Raw genomic sequence first — 22,941 nt, forward strand, 5'->3', positions numbered from 1 at the left:
GGTAACAATGACCAGCTGCATTCCCTGACCTGGGTTTACATACACACTAACAAATGAGGTGCAGGTGTGTGCAGATGTGGCCACAAACAAAGGTCCTCCTACTGCACATGGCTGGCCAAACCACGTGCCTCACGGGAGGTGAACATTCCGTGACAGTATGAGCTTGGTGTATGAAGCCATCTTCTTCCCTTAAAACATTATTAGTCACAGGTATTTAAATAAACTGTAGGTTAAAGACAGGCTTTTTCTTAGGTGTCTTCACATTTTTTACACAAATACTTATGAGAAGCGACCATACTCCCTCTCAAAACAAAACAAAAGCCAAACATTTTGTACACGTCCTAATGTAGGGGCCTCCTCTGTAACTTCTTTTACAAATTGTAGATGGGGAATGTAACAAGATTGCAGTGGGAGATCAAACAGAGTGCGATACAGGTGGTATTTCTGAAAATGATGGGGATTTATTTTCCCAAAACTCCTGTGACAGGGGGCATCATGCCATAAGCAGACATAGAATAAATTAAATTTCAAAGAAAACTACCAAAGAAAGAAAATAAATTCAGTCAACAAAAAAATTAAAAAGCCCAAATAAATGTAGCTCAACGTTCATTCCAGTTATAGTAGTATATCAGCGCATATCTACCATCTACTTCCAGATGCCTGTGTCTATACCTGTCACGTGCAGTGGGTCTTCATGTTAGCACACACCTGTACCTAGTTAGTGTTGTTCTGTGTTTATGTATTTAAACCCCTGTCATTGTGTGCATCACGGTCGGTCATTGTTTCTGTTCGTGTTCACTGTTCACATTATGTGTAAGTGCCACTGTTGTGTGCGGCTACCAATAAACGTCTGTCACTGTCAAGAGAGTCTATGCGTCCTGCTCTGCACCCTGCGGCACTCGGGCCATTACAATACCTCGCTCCTTATATATACTTTTCGCCCCTTGGACCGGACTATTTACAGGTAGTTAAATTATTACGTTCTTAATATTTCCCCCATATTGTCTTTGTCTTGATAAAGGCTTATCAAAAACATGTTCCAGTTATACAGCACTTCCTTATTAAATAAATATATACATATCTAAATATATAGAGCCATTAACCAAGATTTTGTCCTCCCCCATTCTGCTTGGAAAATTACCTGATCCGATAACGTGAACCAAAAATTTCAAATCCCTTCAATACTGTGCACCACTGGATAAAACAGGTAAGTATACTCTTTGGACTCAAACTCCCTTTACATTATTGCAGTAAAGATATATTTATATATGCATATACATTAACTTTAGCAATTATCTACATAGTCATAGTACATAGCTGGTCACTCTGAACAATGAAGAGTTTAGTAAGAGCCCGTTTCTATGCTCTGCACCTGTTTTCTGATACAGGTTAGGTGCAGGTCAGACATGGGTTGTTCCTGGTTCACAAAATTCATTTCTTAAAAAGAAATCCTGTATTTTTCAGTGTCTGTCAAAAGATACTAAATGCCACTTTACAGTATAGATCTTCTGTAAATTAAATTGGTATTCAAAATTCACTATTTACTGGGGAGTGCCTGCAGGTTGCTATGGTGTGGAGGACACAACACTGGAAGCTGGAAACATAGACAATGCCAGACAGACTCCTGGGTGTCCTCCCAGACCAACTGGCCCATCTAGATAGAAGTCAGGCAAGGACTAGTTGGCATGAGCACACAGGCACCCCCCAACCCCCCAGCCCAATAAATTTCAGGGGAGCTGTTTTATTCAACCGCTAAATTGAACAGAAATTGGAAAACAAAGCAGGGAACAGATTATGAAGGCAGGTGCATGTATAGTCAATAATGGGTGTACACAAACACAGTAAACTCCAAATGTAAATACTGACTGCCAAGAGAGACTAGGAGACGAGGGATATATACAGGTAAGAAAGAAAACACAAGTAGGACAGAGGGAAACCTGTATGAGGGGACAAAAAGGTTAAATACAACACACATGGAAATGATAGGAGAAAAAAAAAAGAGGGAACCACGTGGAGAGCAACACAGGTAAGGGGTGCGGCATTACACCAAAGATGCAACAGCTCATTTATGAAAGCAGACAGTGGCTACAAACACGCTATTTATAAATGGAGAAGTCCTGGACCATTTTTATCAGAATCATTTACCTGAGGGGTACAGTTCAGCTAGGGGGAACTCTTACACACGTTTGACAGCATATGTGTGTGTGTATATATATATATATATATATATATATATATATATATATATATATATATATATATATATATATATATAAAATAAATTATTTTTTCAACCATAAAAATAAGTCATTTGAACTTTTAACACATTGCAGGTTGTATAGCGGTTAACTACGAAACTACTACAACAGAAACATTAAATAAAAGGTACAATAGCAAGGATACAGTAATAAATTGGGGAAGGAAGCTCAAACTAACGCGGGGTAATATGTAACGCGAATTTTTACTTAACAGGTTCAAGCGGAACATGCTTATGTATGGAGGGTTTTTGGGACAAAATTAAATCAACAAATAAATAAATATTGTCACGGTGCGGGCCCCCCTGTTGACGGCTAGCGGTATGCGACGGAAAACGTGGACTTCTGTTTGCGCTTATGTTTGCTTCACGTTTCGTTTGTTTGTCCACGTCTCCCTCAGGTGGTGGGTATTAAACATAAGTAGTCACACCATTTGGGGGTTATTATGTTTAGTTCTATTTAAGCCGTCTTTAATTTCATGACCGTTGTAGGTCATTTTTATATTACGTGGCTTCTTTTGTTGTAGTTGGTGCACCGTTTCTTTTCGTTACTTTCATTAAACGTTTCAGTTGGAGACGTGTACCTTTGCTTCCTACTTTTTTGTCTGCACGGTCTGCGCCCGTGACAAATGTAGGCCATCATGCGGCGGTACATAAATAATAGTAAAATGAGTGTAAATAATTATATTTGTCATAAAATGTGATTTTAACTATGTATATTTATTTAATTATTTATTTCAATGACGCTACCGACAATATAAAATAAGCCTTGAAATGTTACTTTCACTCTTCAGAGGACAGAGAGCTTGGTCAATAGTTCAGTAGGGTGACTGAGCCACCTTTTGTAGCGGCAGGGTAAAACAGTCGAACAATCCTTCCCAATACAAGCAAAAGCGCGCATGAAAAAGACTAGAATAGCGGACAGGATCCCAAGTTAGCCACCTTGCTATCTACCTAGATAGTTTGATAGCTAGTTATGTCCCTGTCGATTTGTTATTAATTAATTTACAGCTTCCATTTCTAACAAGAGTAGTAACACGATTGTTTCCACCACATGGTGCTTCCAGCAACACAAGCAGGCCTGAGCAAGGACTAGCTAGCTAGATGTCTCATAGGCGCACTTTTTCAGGTACAGACCCCTGTGAAGATTTATTTAGAGCTTGTTGGGTAAGCGTAGCCGCTTCAGGACTACTTTCAGGATAGCTTTTCGTCGAGCTGTTCATTTCTGCTATTCTAGTTTTTTTTCAAGGTAAAAATCCTGTGGAAAATGAGTAGTGACTCTCTTAGATTGTACACCATTTCACTGCGAGTTATACTGTGTATGACTATGTATGTGACGAATAAACCAAACTTGAACTATTCTTCAAAGTCACCACCCTACTATGATGCCAGCTCTGCAGTCTTGGTGTTCTTTTAAACAGCTTCATGAGGCACCACCTATAATGTCTTCAAGACATTTCACACATGCTGAGTACTTGTAGGGTGAGGAAGTAAAGTTCTGAATGAAGACTATTTGTTGAGGCATTGCATGTTTTTAGTTAATTTTTGAAATCTTATACTGTACTTTTTATTTTGTAAATCAATGAGTAAGTAGGCTATCATGTTTCATTATTTATAATTGTCTTGGAATCAAACAAATTTAAGTCTAAGTCTAAGTTAGGAATGGCGATTAGGAAAACAATAAATATTCTACAAAATTCTGTTATTGTGCTTTTGGGGAAACTGAAAGTTGTAGTGGGCTTGTAAAAAACATTATTTTTACTAGTTATTTTACAGTTGTGTACACTAACTAAAATAATTTTTTTAAAAACCCAACAAAGAGCTCTTTTAGACAATTACATTTGTAGTAAAGTGGGGGCGCGTCTCTCTTCACGAAGGTCAATTTTGATACGGTCAATTATTTTGTTAGATAAATACGTGGAAAATACAGTATAGGAACATTTCCGCTTTTTGAACTTTTTAGACGGTATGACTCTCTTGAGGAAAGTTCAAGCGTTTCCCAGCATTTTCTCTTGAACGAAATTTATCGTTAGAACAGTTTAAAATACGTTTTATGCTAGAGGATTTGATACATTTGGTACGTTTATTTTAGTGAGAACTTGACTCCAGAACATCACACGATACTTTACTTTATTCGTCAAGCGAATAAACAACTTTTCCGCAATAGTAATGAGCTTTTTACACGTATAGTGTGGGGTGAGTGAGTATATAATGCTTATAATATTTACTTGACACTGTGGGATGCGCCTACTACAAAGACGATGCGCTATCATTATTCTCTTTATCCCAGACTGACAGGGTCAGAGAAAGCAAGTCTATCAAGTAAATTCATTTAAAATTAAAATTAAAATTAAAAACCACATCAGTGGCGTTAGTTAGACATGTGCATTTTTTTTAAACCGAACTATTTTCCGCCACTTCTGCAGCATGACTAGACAGCAATGTCTAACTTACTGCAGCAGAACAAAACAGTGAATTTTTGGGGTGAGATTTAAAAATGCCTTCTTTGATTTGTCATTGAAGATGTTTGATGATTTCCCCTTCACTTTTCAATAAGGTAATAGTGAATGTGATTGGCGGCTGCAAGGAGCTCTCTCTCTTTATATTGCGGGGTTGAGGGGACCCAGTTCCTTCAGTCTCTCTGGGGGAGTGGAGGTGAAGTTTGTGTTGCCAGCTGAGTCGAGTGTGTGAAGGGCAGAGGGAGATGGACAGCTGTCTGGCTCCTATTCTACTGACTTTTGCAGTCACACTCATTACAGCTGGTATGTACTTACACATTTGAGTTCATAATAATAATGCTTATAATAATAATAATAATAATAATAATAATTATTATTATTATTATTAGTATTATTATTATTATTATTATTATTATTATTATTATTATTATTATTATAACAATAATAATAATAATAATAATAATAATTATAATTATAATTATAATAATAGTTATAATAATACTTATTATTATTGTTATTATTATTATTATTATTATTATTATTATTATTATTATTATTATTATTATTATTTAAAATGTATTTATTTGCATCAGAACACATTTGTAAAAAAATAATTTCTTGAATTAATTTCTACCTCTGCAACTAAACATAAAAGAAGAGACAGAATAACAGCAGTCCACCTTGGGAGAGTGGAGGTGCTTCATGGGAAGACCTAGACCACAGGGTGTGATGTTGACTTTGACCAGCAGGATGCAGAGGTTGTGTGTAGAGAGCTGGGCTGTGGGCCTCTTGTGGAGGTGCTGGGAGCAGCTGCTTTTGGCAGAGGGGAGGGCCAGGTGTGGACAGAAGAGCTTCAGTGTAGAGGCAATGAATCAGATATTTACTCCTGTCCAACATCATCTGTAGTCAAACATGACTGTTCTCATGACAGTGATGTGGGACTGGTGTGTGCTGGTAAGAATTGTGTTTTTTAAATCTGATTTCACATTTTACATAAAACATATTTTGTGTGTTAAAAACCCACTGTACATGATGATCTGTCTGTCTCTCTTTGTTACTCTATCATGTTCTTCTTCTTGGTCACACACAGGCAGTGTGAGGCTGGTGGAAGTCGGTGGAAATCCATTAGCTGCAGTAGTGGTGTGTAGAGAGCTGGGCTGTGGAGAGCTACTGAGTATTACCGCAGGTTACATACCAGGGTCAGGACCAATTTGGATGAGTCGTGTGGACTGCAGTGGAACTGAGTCTACAGTGAAACACTGTGGATCATTGGGCTGGGGTGAACATAGCTGTCTTCATTATGATGATGCTGAATTAATCTGCTCAGGTACGTTGAAATCAGTGTGTATATTCAATCAGTCTGTTTTCTATTAATCTCTTTTAGAATGATTTGTATAAACATCTGAGAAATATCATATTTGTGATTAATTCTAGACCCATCACCCACAGAACATAGATGAGATGATTCTGACTTTAAATATCATAGTATGTTTTAATTAACTGAATGATTATAGACCATTTATTCTTATATGTGTTGTCCATGGTATTAATGATTTTACTTTACACACAGGTTATAAAATGCCCATACTTACACATGGTCCTCACCTGTGTTCTGGGAGAGTAGAGGTGCTTCATGGGAAGACCTGGGCCACAGTGTGATGCTGACTTTGACCAACAGGATGCAGAGGTTGTTTGTAGGGCCTGGGATGTGGGCATTCTATGAAGGTGCTGGGAGCAGCTGCTTTTGGCAGAAGGGAGGGCCAGGTGTGGAGAGAGGAACTTCAGTATAGAGGCAACGAATCTGAGATTTCTCTCTGTCCAACATCTTCAGTCAAACAGAACTTCTCCCATTACCGTGATGTGGGACTAATATACTCAGGTTAAATATTAATCTTTATCTTTGTTGCCAGTGAACTATTGTAACTATGAGATACTATGACAACAATAGTGCTTGTTCTGTTTAAATATCTGTAATCATTTCTGTGTTTTACAGGTTACACAGCTGCACGTCTGTTGAACGGCTGGGAGTCCTGTTCTGGTCGAGTGGAGCTCCAGTACCTCAGTGACTAGGGCTCAGTTTGTGGTGGTAACTGGGATATGAGAGCTGCCAGTGTCCTCTGTGGGCAGCTGAAGTGTGTGTTTGATTTTCATGGGAACGAGACACACCTATCAGAATGCCCCATCTCATCATGGAGTCGAGCAGCATGCTCTCATAAACAGGATGCTGGAGTCATCTGCAGCAGTGAGCATTTTAACACCACATTACTTAAAAATACATTTTATGGGAAAATGCCCTCCTCTGCTATTCTGTAAAAGTAAACATTAGATTATATCTACTGCATTCTCAAAAATATATATACACATAAGTATATAGCTATATACCCATGTTTTTATGCATGTTTCTGTTTCAGTTTCCTCACAGGCCTTTCATGAGGGCCGAGTGCGGGTGTCTGGAGGGAGTGAGTGTGAGGGGCAGATGGAGGTTTATTTCAGCCTGGGCTACAGGAGAGTTCTCCTAGACTCCCGAAGTGTACCTGAAGCCTCTGTGGTGTGCAGACAGCTGGGCTGTGGCTCTGTGCTGAACTTCTCTAGCTGCTCTCCATCCAACCCTGAACAATGCAGCCACATGTATGTGACGGGTTTCAATTGTTCTGGGAGTGAAGCTCATCTGGGGAACTGCAGCAGTGCAAACCTCCTCAACCTCTCCTGCAGCTCCGGGGAACAGCTGTCAAGTCACCTGCTCTGGTATGTGTTGTATTTAACATTCTTAAATAATCTCCCCTAATATATGCATTTATTGTGTGATGATTCATGATTTATGAACCTGGAGTTTGTTAATTTAACAAAATAAAATAATTGACTATCTGGACATCTAAGGTGTAATTGCATATCTACACACAGAGTGTGTGTGTGTGTGTGTGTGTGTGTGTGTGTGTGTGTGTGTGTGTGTGACTGGTTGGTTCTGGGGGAAACTGTGCAGGAAGGCTGGAGGTTTTCCTCAACGGCTCATGGGGGAGAGTGTGTGATGACTCATGGGATATTGAGGATGCCCAGGTGGTGTGCAGGCAACTGCAGTGTGGAGTGGCCCTTAGTGCTCAGGTACCAGCTTGGTTTGGCCCTGGAACTGGGCCCATTTGGCTGAATGAGGTGCAGTGTGAGGGGAGCGAGACGTCCCGGTGGAACTACAGGTATCAGTCTGGGGAAAGCATGACTGCAGACACAAGGAGGATGTAGGGGTCATGTGTTCAGGTGAAGTATGCTGACTGCAACTGTTTGTCATTTTGTTAATTAAATTTTATAGTGATCACTAAGAATGTAAGTAAGACACATACGTTGACAGAATTTTCAAACCTGGATCAAGAATTGTCAAATACTCAGTTCAAAGACAACAGTCAAATCTAAAGGTTTATGAAATTTAAGGACACAAGAATGATATATGGTCATTCTGAAGGAAGATGGCACAAAACTATATGCAGTGTCATACTTAATAACACTCATATTTTTTTGCTTTTAGCTATTTAAATTTTATTATATTAACAAAGCTCAGTTTCATAGGATTCATGGGTTTAAAGCAACATACAAAGCAGTAAATAACAAATATTAACAGATACTGATAGCAACTGTGGTAGGCGAAAAAGAAAGGTCTCACTTAAAAAAAATGTTTAAAAAAAAGAAAGAATCAAAGGGTATTTTAACAGTTGAGAATGTTAGAGAGACTTATAAAATGGATTTTGCCTACACATCTTTTTCTCACCAGATTTTAAAGAAATCAGACTCACTAAGGGGTTTGAAGGGAATCTGGAAGTGTTCTACAATGGAGCCTGGGGGAATGTGTGTGTGTGAATGGGATGAATGAAGAAACAGTAAATTTGGTCTGTCGAGAGCTGAACTGTGGAAGAACAGGCAGGGAGTCTGAGGCCACAGCAAGAGTGGAATCATCTCCTAACTGGCTGAATCAGATAAAATGTAAGAAACATGACTCCACTCTGTGGCACTGCCCATGTGAACCCTGGGGGCGGAATAACTGTAATAATCACAATGAGGTGGCTCACATTACCTGCTCAGGTAGGCAGATTCTCTCTTCATGTATTTGATTCCAAAGTGCATGTAAGGATTCTTGCAGATATCAAGGTCTGATGTTGCAATAAAAGTAGTGGAGAGAATTTCATAATTGAATACTCTGGAATGTTAAATACATAATCATAATTTATATTATCATACTCACAGGAGAGCAGTGATCTTTACAAAAACATGTGAAAAGCTCTTTCTTTCCCGATCAAAGAGAGTGGTCAGGTAAGGATGCTTGACAACCATTAATCAAAATTCCACTATCCTACTACTCATTGTACATTTTAATGGATTACTCTACATCAGTACTTTATGCAGTGAGACTTGACAAGAAATGTGGTATCTTTCGAACCCAGACAGTTGTGCTACTACCCTAACTGTCCTGTGTAGTGCTTTCTCCTCATGTCATATGTCTGTGGTGTAGTTCACCTGCCTCTCAGGATGAATGGATCAGAGTGAAGCTGCTCTGAGAGGCTGGAGGTTTACCATAATGCTGCTTGGCACTCCATCTGTGATGATCAGTGGGACATCAAGAATGCTGAGGTGGTCTGCAGGCAGCTGGGCTGTGGGAAGGAACTGAGGGCTGATGGGAGTGCTGCCTTTGGTCTTGGTGAAGGGCTGAACAGAGTGGAGTGTAGAGGGGATGAGATTCACCTGTGGGACTGCAGTTATTCACTGAAGACCCACACTGACTGCTCTCACAAAGAAGATGCTGGAGTCACCTGTGCAGGTCAGAGGAGATGGTAGTCATGGTTCTGGATTCAATAAATAACTGCTTTGATAAATTCAGTAGCTAAAAAATACAAATTGTATATTCATTGTTTTGAATATTGGTGAACTTGGTGATGAGGGAAACACCTGTGCAGCACATCAATAAGTGATTTTGCTTTAAACTGGTGTTTTAGTAAGCAAGGACTCTCATTGGGCAGAGGTTTGGTCATTGAGCCCTCTGTCCTCACATCTCAAGCTTGCATCTCTTTGTCACGTCCCCAGAGGGAGGAGCTACGTCATGAGGAAGAGGTGCAAAAAAGTGAGAAAACAATTAAAGAAATGAGAAGAACCAAGTAATTAAGTTTTTCTTTTCTAACTAATGTACAGCCTTGAATATACAAACACACCCCTTATTCATCAAAGTAGTATACAATAATCATCTGATCAAAAAATGAGCAAATACAAATGTCATTATTCATATAAAGCTTCATTATTAATGAATTGTATTTTTGGCTTGTCAGAAGGGTAAAGCACACATTTGGTGAGTGACAATGTAAATCAGAGTATAACTTTTTAACAACCAAAGAAATGCTGGATTTTTCTATTAAATATTTATCATCATTATAAATATCATCATTACCATTATCAATAAAAATAATTTAAAAAAACAATTACTGGTAAGCAATGTAACTTCAATCATATTTGTAAACATGTAATTGCTAGGGGCAATCAGAATTTGAGACTAGAACTAATTACGGATTTATTTAATTAGGGACTTCATTAATTAGGACTTTGATTTTGTATGTGTGTGAGTTCTGTATTCGCTTGACTGATGTGGCTCTCTGTTTCAAGACATCTCTCTGGCCCCTGTTATTACAAGCAAAGTAACCACCAACTCCATCTCACGTTGTCTTTTCATTCCTGTCTCTCATTTTTCTAAAACGTTTCAATTATACTCATGAGTTGCAGTTTCTCTTCTGCAATTCCCTGCACAGATGGTCAGTCAGAGATGATAACAACCAGTCATCCACTACCTCCACCAGCAGCTGCTCTGTCCACCCCTCCAGTGGTCCTGCTGGTACTGGGAGTGGTGCTCTTCCTGGCCTTAGTGCTTCTTGCTGGGCTGCTTTACCAGAACAGAGTACTCAGGAGAGGTGGGACATATTCAAACATCATCTACTGTTTTCTTAATCCTTCAGTCTCTCATCAATCTTCTGGAACCATGTTTCTGTCTGTCTTCTCCTCCAGTGATCTCTAAGAGGAGGCATAAGACTCTGCCTGAAGTAATCTATGAGGAGATTGACCACAGAGTCATCACTAAAAGCACACCTATCTCAGCTCTAAAGGGTGATTGATATGGAAGGGTAATATTCCAGGCAATCATATTGAGGAGGGATAAAGAGATAAAGAGAGAATGACAGATTGAAAGAAAAAGAGAGCGCTTGTGTTTGTTAATTTGAAGCTGTGACTATATCACACACTTTTTTCATTCCTTGTGACACTTTACACTTGATACTTGCTACTCACTACACTAATAGATTTGAGCAGTATCACAATAGATGTCGGCCTTATGACTGTAAAGCAAGGCAAGTTTATATGTATGGTACCTTTCATGCAAAATAGGAATTCAAAGAGCTTTACAGAAATATATAGAAACAATGAGTGGAATAAAGTGTTTAATAATACACTATTTATATGCTGAGAACTATCACCCCAGAGAGGATTTAAAAATAAATAAATAACTATCACCCCAGAGAGGATTTAAAAATAAATAAATAAAGGCACATAAAAACAAGAATGTTGTCGACTGGTAACTTCCTGGACTAGTTTATTTTTCTTATCCTCTGTAAGACTGCAGTCAACTAGACAAATATTCTGTTTTTCTCACAGCTACCCAGCTTCATTATTATCTATAGACGTAGATATTCATGATTTAACATTTCAAACATGTCTCATGATTACTCTGTTCATCTCTGATAGAACATATCAGCTCTGAAGTACAGCATTCTGCTTATGAAGATGTTGGTGAAGAGCTTCTCTCAGGTAAGGGAGGTGGATACAACCCACAGATAAATATTGAAAATTATAGAGATTATAGTATTCATTAATCAGTCTGCTATGGGTTGCTGACTGGAAACATATCCCGATATTTGTTATCTCAGTATGAGATTCTCTTTAATACTCTTGCACTGACCAATGCAAAATCCCATGTCACCAATGGAAAGGTCCTGACTAATGGCCACAGTCTCCATCACCTTGACAGCAATCATCACCATGACAGCAGTCACCACCACAATGGCTTCACTCCAGTAGAATTTCCTGAGAATACCCAGAATGGGTATTCCAGACACGTCCCCACTTCCACTCATGCATCTTTGCCATCCAAAGAAAACATGGTGGTCTTCTCCCTGGGCTTGCTGGCTTTGCCCTTCCTGCCTGCCACCAACATGTTCTTCTACGTGGGCTTTGTGGTTGCTGAGAGGGTGCTCTACATCCCCAGCATGGGCTTCTGTCTGCTGGTGGTGCTGGGGCTGAGGACCCTGTGTGTACGAGCAAGGCAGAGAAGCTCCAGGACGCTATTGCTGGGCTGTACTGCTGGGCTGCTCCTGCTCTATAGCCTCAGAATGGTGCACAGAAACCAAAACTGGCAGAATGAGGACTCGCTCTACAGGTCTGGCATCACTGTGAACCCCGCTAAAGGTATGACAGAACTGTGGTTTTGATGTTAAGATTTTGATATTAATATTTTCAAAAGTTGTGAAAAGGATACACATTTTCTAGAAATAATTAAGCAACATTTCTGTCACTCAGCTTGGGGTAACCTTGGCAATGTCTTGAAGAACCAAGGTAAGATGCTAGAGGCAGAGGAAGCGTACAGAAATGCCCTGTATTACCGTGGCAACATGGCTGACATGCTTTACAACTTGTGAGTTTCTGTCTTACCATCCTATCAATCATTTTGAAACCCATTTTGAAAAAGTGATTTCTCCTGTGTCCCTGCCAAATTGTGAGACTGCTATTTCTTCAAGCCTGATTAGCTGATCTTGGAGAGTGGAGGCATGGGCTCCTGTTGCTTACTTTTAAAGTGGTGCAGTAACCCACACTATTCAGCCTTTAAACAGTCCACACACCTTAACAGTCCATCTCATCACTTGTCCTTCATCCCTGACTCAGAGGTCTGCTGCTGCAGGAGAATGATCGCTTCTCTGAAGCTCTTCATTATTATAAGCTGGCAGTCGGGAGCAGACCAACCCTGGCCTGTAAGATCCGAACTCTGTCTCTCTTATTAAACCCACAATAGAGATTGTTACTGAACTTACTCTTTCATTTCAATTGACTTACATTTCATGGTCTGATTTTAATTAGCTTGCATCTAAGCTGTACTAATGATAATGTATAAGGATTTACAGATGAATGAATCAAAGTCTTTTTAAGTGTGCTGACTAAGTAAACACTTCGTATTTTAATTCCATCAGGCTCTTCACTTTTTTTCTTGCATCTTCTGTCTCCTTAACAGCTGCATATTTGAACACTGGTATTATTCTAGTGTCTCAAGGCAGCGTGGACGAGGCCAAGCACACATTTCAGACCTGTGCAGACATCCCAGATGAGAATCTAAAGGACCCCCATGCTCACAAAAGCTCAGTCACTAGCTGCTTGTACAATCTGGGCAAGCTGCTACATGAACAGGGCCAGCAGGAGGTACTGTGCAGTCTGGATTTGCGAACCAATAAGATGAGACTGGCTCAGATACCACTAACAATCTTGATTAGATAACAGTGTTATAGGGAATACACTGTGGTCTCAGTCTCTAAATTGACTTAAGATACTACTCAGGTTTGAAAAGATGCCCATTTTTTTTCCTCTTGAAGTTTGAGGTGTGTTGGTGACCTTGTTGGTGAGAATCCCTTACACCTGCTGAACATTGCTGTGGTAATAAGTGCTGTTTTATAGGCTGGAAGACAATGAAAGTGATTGCATCTCAGACTGGAAAAAACTAAGACAAATTTTATATTGCAGACTTCTTTAGGTGTAAAGGAAAGTGATTGTTTTAAAGGGGTGGTTTAGACATAACTAAGAAACATGTTCCCGAAACTCCACACAAGAAACATCTTGCCACCTCAGAATTTTACTATTCATAAAAATGTTAAGCACCTGCTCAGCACAACTCTCAATATGGATGTCTGCTGATCTATCTTCTGAACCTAAGAAGCCAACTTAGGTTGCCAACCATGAATATGTATCTGTACTTGTAAGGCCTATCCTATATTATTCAAGAACTCTTAAGTCATGGAGGACAAAGTGACTACATGTAGTAATATGCAATCACATTTGTCTTGCTGAGTTCAGTGGCCTAGACTGCTACGGACTGCATTGCCATAGCTTGGCTCTAGCCACTTCTCTTATATTCCACTCTTGTGGACTCCACAGGAGGCCCTGTCCATGTATAAAGAAGCTGTGAAGAAGATGCCTCACCAGTTTGCCCCTCAGAGCCTTTAAAACATGATGGGTGAGTGGTAAGCTGAGCATGTTTCTTTCTAAGTATGGCATTGCCACTATTCTAAGAAAACCTCATAACATTTTTTGTCTGCTTGTCTGTTTTTTACTACATTTGAAAATGTCAGCAGTCTTTTAAATTGTGGGAACATCTTTTACTACTAGAAATGGTCCAGAATTACTTGGCATTCTGGGCATTCATGTATCTGTAGCTAGCTATCTGCATTAGCTTGTGCAGTGGCAAACACATGATAGTAATGGTCCTGGATCAACACAAGTGACTGGTCTGAGATCAAGACAATGATGATTCCAAACAATTCTGGAATTCTGGATTGTCATAAATAAGATGAGAACTGCTCACTCAGCTTTATATAAAACCTGCCCAATTAAGAATGGTAATTTAAAATAAAAGACTCAAATTTGACATGTTCACTTTTTTAATATTTTCAATATATCTAAAGAATTTTATGAACAAAAATGTGGAGGTGGGAGAATTTTTTAAATGGCTTAGTGGTCAGAGGAGTACACATCAAACACATACTGATCAGAGGTCAGTGATTGGTTAATAGACATGTTGATCAAGGAACATGGACAACACTACTTGAAGAAATTCTGTTCACCTTTGTGGTGTACATGCAAACCTGTAGAATTTAGCTGTAACTGAGTGGCATTTGTAGGCATCTGCAGTATTATGAATAGAGAGTGTGCTAGTTAGCACTCACCTTCAACGTCTGCCCTATGACACTGAATGAGTGGTAGCTGGAAAAGATGAACATCGGCTACACGTGTGTTAAAGGATGTCAGTGTCCCGGATTCATGGCTGATATGCAACAGAAAAGACTTAGATAGCAGGTGAACATTCACAGTGGCCACAGTAGCCATGACAGTAAGGTAAATAAGAACAAGAAAAAGAAGGGGGAAATAGTGTCTGTTCTAATAGTGGAGAGATGGAATGGAGTATGTTTTTTATTTGGCTTCAGTATGATGTTTGAACCTTTGGGGAAGACACCTATAGGTGAGGTGTAAGGGAGCTACATTTCTCAATCCAAAGGTCAGTTTAAAATGCAGTTAAGGAAAAGCATGTTCTAAAGTCTGAACTGTGACCCCAGACCTAGGCCACACAGTGTCAAGTACTGGCTCAGTATACAGCTTATTGTTAATTGCTTTCCAGCAGACACACTGTTTAAAAAATGCACTGTAATTTAGTGGTGCCATCGTGTACTTCACAGTTAACGAATTCACTCTTTGCATTCTCATGTGAGACTAAAATGTATGTGAGATCATGAAGACCTGCATACCTGGAAGTCTGAATTACAAGAATGGGTATATTTCCATATGTTTCACTTTTGAATTTTGGTGTAACCCCTCTCAGGTGAGGCTTATATGAGGCTGAACAAGATTGAAGAGGCTGGGTATTGGTACAGAGAGTCGCTTAAGGCCAAACCCGACCATGTCCCAGCCCATTTGACCTATGGCAAGCTGCTGTCAATCATGGTGAGTTAGCTTGTGGTCTTCTTAGATTTTAGTCTTCTCTAAACTGTGGTGTATTTGGGGGTTGACTGCCTTTTAAATGGATTTAGGTCACTTGGATTGCTATGGTTACATGTATTAATCATTACATCATTTGCAAAACTTCAAAAGGAGCAGGGTAAAATGAGCTTCAGATTTCATAACAAAGTGCATGGAAACAAATCTCTAAGTAAATTCAAATTTTTGGATGGTGGAACAATTTCAGCTCAGCAGTTTAAAAATGAAGGTGTGAAAACTTGACCATTGTTGCTGTTACCTTATAAGCTCATAGCAGCACAGCAAAGGTAGGCACGCACACAAGGTAGGCACACACACACACACACACATACATATATATATATATATATAAAATATAAATTAAAACAATTATATATATATATATATATATATATATATATATATATATATATATATATATATATATATATATATAATATAAATAAAAATATATTACACACACACCTTTAGCACATAGTATTTCATTCTCACATTCAGTTGGTGGTTTTACCCTCAAATCTCATTCCCACATTCAGTGGGTGGTTTTGGCCGACAAAGTTAAATAGGTATGACTTGATTCAGGGAATTTTGAACTTGACTTGGTGTCATCTGCTGTGGTGCAGCTGTGGTGTGAATCCTTGGATGATGTTCTCATTAACAGGGCCAGACAGCAGACACAGAGCAGTATTTCCTGAAGGCCATAGACCTTGAGCCCACCAGGGGAAATTGCTACATGCACTATGGTAGGTCAAACCCATTACTCCTTTGTCTCTTTGTTCTTTTGTGTACTTTTTCTTCCCTTCTAATTATCTATAAGTTAATAAGATCTTAATAAGACTTAGCCTTTCTCTGCCTGAGCCAATACTGCAAATAGCAGTTTATCCATAATGGGAATAGGGGTGTATTGTTATAATTATGTGCCCATGCATTATGACTGGTGCAAACATTTGCTTGGCTTGAGGAAAGAAGAGCTGTATGATGTGTTACTATAGTGTGGTGTCTACAGTATATAAATACATCTTTAGAAATTTTAGTACTTTTTGCAGGGTTTTTTAAAATGATTTATTTATATATTTATTTATTTATTATAAATACCCTTATGAAATATCTCTAAACTCTGATGGAACTCTCAGTGAGCTCTCACTGAGGATAGGGACTTGGGTTAGTTATCCTAGAGCAATCAGACACCTAAACTAGAATGGGGTTAGTTGGATTTCTAAGAAGGTTATTCATGGTTGTGTATCACAGAGCTTTTAATTTGGTGATAGATGTTACATTATAGATATCATATAAACACAAACGATGTATCTTACTATCTTACTATATATATATATATATGGAGTTTTTATAATACATAAAGTGCTTATGGGTATGTACATGGTTACAGAGTGGACTGAAATTTATAGCCATAAGAGTTATAGAACATGGTGATTAGTGAAGGGAGGTGTCTATTTGTTTAGTTATAGAGGCTGCATGTATAATGGCAACCCTCCGGACCTCGAGCATACTTAGCATTCAGGCATCCCATATGTGCACTTGCACACATACATGCACATACACATACACACACACACACACACACACACACATATATATATATATGTGTGTGTGTGTGTGTGTGTGTGTGTGTGTGTGTGTGTGTGTGTGTGTGTGTGTGTGCGCACACAAAACACCTTTACACATTACTTTCAGTAGTAGTTGCACTTTCAGAAGTTTTTCAGCCTCTGTCATAACCCTCTGTCAGCCTTTCAGGCTTTTCATTCTCATGACATCAAGACTGGTGCATATAAACCCTGTTTAAACAAACTGTCCACTAGTAAATCTCTCTCTGTCCATCTGTGTTTCTCAGGCCAGTTTCTGCTGGAACAGTCTCGTTTAAGTGAAGCAGCAGAGATGGCAGAGAAAGCAGCTGACCTGGACAGCTCCGAGTTCGATGTTGTGTTCAGTGCAGCGCATATGCTCAGGTGTGTTTGTGAGGGAGATGACTTTTTACAGTCTGAGACTGCATGCTGAGAGATGTGACAGGTTTAAGAACCTTTTTAGAGTGCCGTCAGAGAGAGAGAGGCAAAGGGTGTTTTACACCTCACAAACAGGACACCTTTATGTCCTGTTGTCAAACATGAAATAGGTAGGTGGACGTATGTACACAAGGACATTGATATCTGATAACAGTAGTAGAGATAAGACTACAGCAAAACATACATAAACCATGAAAGGTTCAAAGACAGCAGTGATAGCAGTTGTAGAAGGAACAGGATGTGTTCCATGGGGACCATGTGTCGTTCTTCTGTTCCATAGCCCTTCCAGTACAGCAGGTATGTGACCAAACAGGTAGTTTGCACAGTGGTTGCTCTCTTTGTCATGGTTTGTGCTGATGGATGTGCAATAGCTTATGTCTATGTAGAGGCTGGGCGATGTGAGATGGTAAAGTCAAAGTGGGCGAAGAACAGAGCCCACCTGGCTTAGCAAGACACTGGGCCTGATGTAAAGCAGATCACAAAGGTCACAAAACAGTGATGATAAAAACTATGGTAGCTCAGTGGGTAAGGTACTGGACTAGTAATCAGAAAGTGCTGGTTTAATCCCTGCCACTGTTGGGCCCCTGAGTAAGGCCCTTAACCCTAAATTGCTCAAGTTGTACTCAGTCATAATTGTAATTCTCTTTGGGTAAAAGCATCAGGTAGTGTAAAATGTCTTCGTTATATGTTGGCATATGTCTTCAAATTTAGTAACCTTGTAACAGAGCTTTTTGAGAGTAGTGTAATTAAGTTTTCATTGATGTCCATCTGAGAATGAGAAAACTCTCATTGTAACAGTGGAAATAGATCCCTGTCAGGTCTCCTGACAGAATCCCTGTTAGTGTCAGTCCAGTTTATTTCAGAAATGACATTTTGTTGGGTGGGTCTGCTGTGCTGATATCTGAGCAAAGGTTCAATATGCACATGATAAAAATCCATGGTTAGCCAATTATATCAGCTTTAATGTCAATGGTTTGAAAATTCAATTGCTAAAAATTGCTGATAATTTGCATCCATTAATCCATAAAAAAATTATTCAAGTGATTTATATAAGAATGCACTGCATACAGAAGGGATCACCTGGTGTTCTTTAAGTTCATGTCTTCAATGCAAATATCAGTGTTTTGGGTTAAGAACTGTAAAGAAGCTACAGACATTAAAAAATATTTTTTTAAATGATGTGTTAAAATGCTTTAGAAACTGATTTAACAAATGACAGCTATGCAATATGCCAAGCTCAAGGTTTTCAGTACTGTAGTTATTGTTCTTAGTCTTAACCTGATATTCTTAACATTCTTAACCTCTGTTTTTAACACATGGTGTGTACATACCCCGCAGACAGGCCAGTCTGAACGATGCAGCTGAAAAGTATTACAGGAGGGCAGCAGACCTTAGACCGAATGTAAGTACATCAGCATTGCTGTAGAGCATTAAAACATCAGCTACACTATAGTGGAGGGCTTCACTTTTTAACAGTTCATCCAATGTGTGTCCAGCTCAAGTATTTTGACCTTAAATTACCTTGCAAAGCCATACCAGTAGTTTTTCCAACCTACCCGGGCGCATTAAAGATCATATCTTGAAACAATTTTCATCAAGTTTGGTGATTCATTAGTTTTGCATGTTGCTCTACATAGAAGCTGTTTTCATCAAATAAATATATTAAGTAATACTTTAACATATGAAACAGAAGTGGAAAACGACTTCTTTGGGATGTTTCCTCTCTCTCTCTCTCTCTCTCTCTCTCTCTCTCTCTCTCTCTCTCTCTCTCTCTCTTTGTTTGTCTGTGTTCAGTATGACTGCCTCACTTAATTACCGACTCCTCAACTATAGCTCATTTGCATTTTTTTTCTCATTACTGCATGCAACTTTAATTCCACATCAATATAATGTTGACCGTATAATTTTTCTTCTTGTGAATTTCAGCAGTAGATCGCTGTTCTACTCGCTACACATCAGGCAATACATGAGCAGAGAGAGGCTTTCTGTACTATCTGTCTCTCTTCAGTTGAAACCAGTCGACATTTAATCTGATAGTGATTACAAGATGGTTATTCTTTCTTGCCAAAAAAATATATAAAAATCTATGCACAGAATTAGCTGAAGTTAGATTATTCTCCAGATTCAAAATTTCCAATCCACCTTAAAACTCAGCGGACTAATGGCAAACAGCAATCTTTCCGTTTTTTCATGCGATTTCAATATAGTAAGGCCATGCAGTAATTAACTTCATAAATTTATCTTAATTAATTTAGAGAGGGAGAGTGCTTCTTTTTTGGTTATTCTTTCTCCTCTACGGCTCAGTTTGTCAGATTTCTCCTTTCCCCGACCCTGAACTTCCTGTACTTTACAGCCAAACCAGAATCATTATTTTTTTAAGGAACGGATTAATAAACAAATCATCATTGATCGTGGATCCATGGCAGTGAACAGTGTTTAAATGCTTTCACCAGAAGGCAGATAACCTGTTCCCTACACCGGGGCTGCACTGGGTTATCAAAATGATAGTAATGGAAATCATCACACATGTGCAAGTGCATGGATATTTGCATATGAACATAATAGCTTTAATTGTTACTGTGAAGAAAACGCTACAGAAACTACAGCAGTGTATAAATCATGCGCCATCTAATCCAGCTATCACATGCCATGCGCTGCTGCAAATCACTGCTGTGCTATTTTCAGGCTGGATGTGTGATGTATCGGATTGGTTTCCTGGAAAATGAATCCACCAATATTCAATATATATATATATTGAATATTGGTGGATTCATTTTCCAGGAAACCAATATATATATATGATTCAAATAATCTTACATCTTTCAAATACACAGTGAAGTAGTTTTGTCATTTTTTTAGACTGCAGTAAATCATACTGTATTCTAAACCACATCAGCAAGTCTGTATGACATTACTTCAGAATTGGATGCAGTTTGAATCAGGAGTGTAAAGATCTGGGTATGTATTTACAGGAAATATATTTTGATGTACTTAATTCCACCACTTTCAAGCTGAAGGAGTCTCAGAGCTCTGGTGTGAAACTAATAGAAGAATTGTTGGTTACCAATACTTTTTGACAAACTATCCCTCTAGTAATATCAACATTAAGTATTAGAGGATTACAGCATGCGTTCATGCCTGTGTAACTGAAAAGGAGTCCTGACTGGAGAAGGCAACTAATATGATGACCTGTAGTTTTCTTTTTAAAAATCAGGGTTAAATGACATTATATTTGACTGCGTCAGATAAAGCCACATTTCTAGCCTGCATTGTTATAGTTATTTCTAGATGTAAAATTTATCATACATGCTAGAGCTATTCAGTCCCATTCAGAAAAGAAAAAAAAAAACAGGTGTCCTTTGTTGGTACCTCATCAGCAGTCATCAAGAAATTAACATCATGAGGAGACTATACCTGATTTAAATTCCAGGCTTTTTGCTGTTTTTTCTCTCTCTCTCTCTCTCATTATCATCTTTTTCTCCCTCTCTCTTCCTCATTTCTCTCAGTATGCTGCTGCTCTCATGAATCTTGGAGCCATCCTCCACCTCAACAGAAAGCTTCAGGAGGCTGAGGTCCACTACCTCCATGCACTGCAGCTCAAACCAGACGACCTGATCACACAGTCCAACCTGCACAAACTCTGGAACATCATGCACAAACAGGGCCTGAGGAGTACGGGGTCATGACACAAGCCCCATGGCTACACACAGTTAGTAGTGAGAGTTTGAGACTTGTGAGTCTCCGGTGCAGGTGAGGTTGGTGATCTCGTAGCAGAATCAGCACCACTGGATTTAGACCAAAAGAAGCTTCCATTGGGCTCATGAGTTTGACAGTTTAAGAACTTTGGTTCTGATTACTGGGTGGGAACTGATCAAAGGTTTGACCTGACCAACTAGATCCTTATGTCTGAGGGATGAACAGTGGAAAAGATCAGTTGTTAATTTGCAGGAACTTCGTCTGTGAATAATACACAGCTGAAGGAATTGCATTAGTTGATTTTTTTATTTTATTTTGGAAGTGAAAAATATTTAAATGTAATAATTGATCTGATGCATTGAGAACAGTAGGTTGGGGGAAATGTTTCTGCAGACTGCTTGTAACATGAATCTTGGTAAACAAGTCATTTATATACCTTTTATAATACAGTCATGTCTGGACTGAAAGATTAAGTTTAAAAATAGCCACACATGATAGATTCTAGTTCTGCAGTAATTTATTATGGGGCATTGTGTCCTGATAATTTGGTAATTATATTTTTAAAAATTAATATTTTATTGGATGACTGTCATGAAAATACAAGAATAAAACAATACAAGCCAATTGCTTGGAAATGTTCCTGTTATTCTAGAATGGACACTCATATTTACTTTAATTTCTACATAATAAAATGCATCTTAACATGTATGTTGCATTAAATAGTACTGAAAGGACCAGATAAAGGACAGAGGCAGATGAGTGATATTTAAAATCATGTGCTGATAAAATAAAAGCAAATTTAAATAACAACGTTTAAGGCAAGTGAAATGTTCCATTTTACCACGGGAAAACACCAAAGCCATGATAGAGCACCAGTAGAGACTTTAGCTGGCAATTAGAGTGAAAAGTGGAGTTAGTGAACAAATTAAAAATGCTTTTCTGCCATCTTGTGGACAAAATATGTATTAGAACAAAACGGCACCATGCATGCAAGTTTTAAATTAAACAGTTGTGAATAACAAGTTTGTGTTCTCTTATTAAATAACTTTTTTTTAAATATTTCTGCAATGATATGATGTTTATGTGAGACAAAAAAAACATTCAAGGTATTAACATTTATTTGAGCAGTTACTGGATTTAATTTAGTATATTCTGAGTGATAATAATAAAGGAAACGAGTCAAAAACTAGCGTTTCTGTATCCTAATCCAATCTAGTTGTGTGTGTTTGTCAGTTATTTATCGGTGCTTAGTTCAGTTCTGTGCAGGTGGCATTAAAGCTGTATCCACCGCTGTATCCAAGGAGAGGAAAGGAGTGTGTGTGTGTGTGTGTGTGTGTGTGTGTGTGTGTGTGTGTGTGTGTGTGTGTGTGTGTGTGTGTGTGTGTGTGTGTGAAATATGCTTAATTAATTCCAAATAAGTCATGTTTATTTTTTATCACAGATTCCCTCTAAGCAGACTCAAAAAATAAAGGCAACATTTATTAAACACATAACACATTGTAGAGTTATGTATGTACACATTTCCAAAGCTGTTGTTTCAGCAGAAGCACAACTTGCTGCATCTGAATCAACCATAAGAAAACTTTTTATCTTGGATTGGGTAAAAGGGGAAGAAGAAGCCTAGAAGTGGCCCTTGCTGTTCAACAGATAAGTAGTCTAACAACATGAGTCTCTGATGTCTGATGTGTCCCATAATTATACAGGTCTGACT

At 38.6% G+C, this 22,941-nt stretch overlaps 2 pseudogenes; both read left to right on the top strand.

Moving 5' to 3' along the window:
* Nucleotides 1-4,958: 4,958 nt before the first annotated feature.
* LOC145659842 (scavenger receptor cysteine-rich type 1 protein M130-like) lies at nucleotides 4,959-10,847 on the top strand (annotated as a pseudogene).
* Nucleotides 10,848-11,092: 245 nt separating this feature from the next.
* LOC118241710 (protein O-mannosyl-transferase TMTC2-like) lies at nucleotides 11,093-21,294 on the top strand (annotated as a pseudogene).
* Nucleotides 21,295-22,941: the final 1,647 nt, after the last annotated feature.

The sequence above is a fragment of the Electrophorus electricus genome, chromosome 11, assembly GCF_041902795.1.
Source record: "Electrophorus electricus isolate QZ-2024a chromosome 11, ASM4190279v1, whole genome shotgun sequence".
NCBI lineage: Eukaryota > Metazoa > Chordata > Actinopteri > Gymnotiformes > Gymnotidae > Electrophorus > Electrophorus electricus.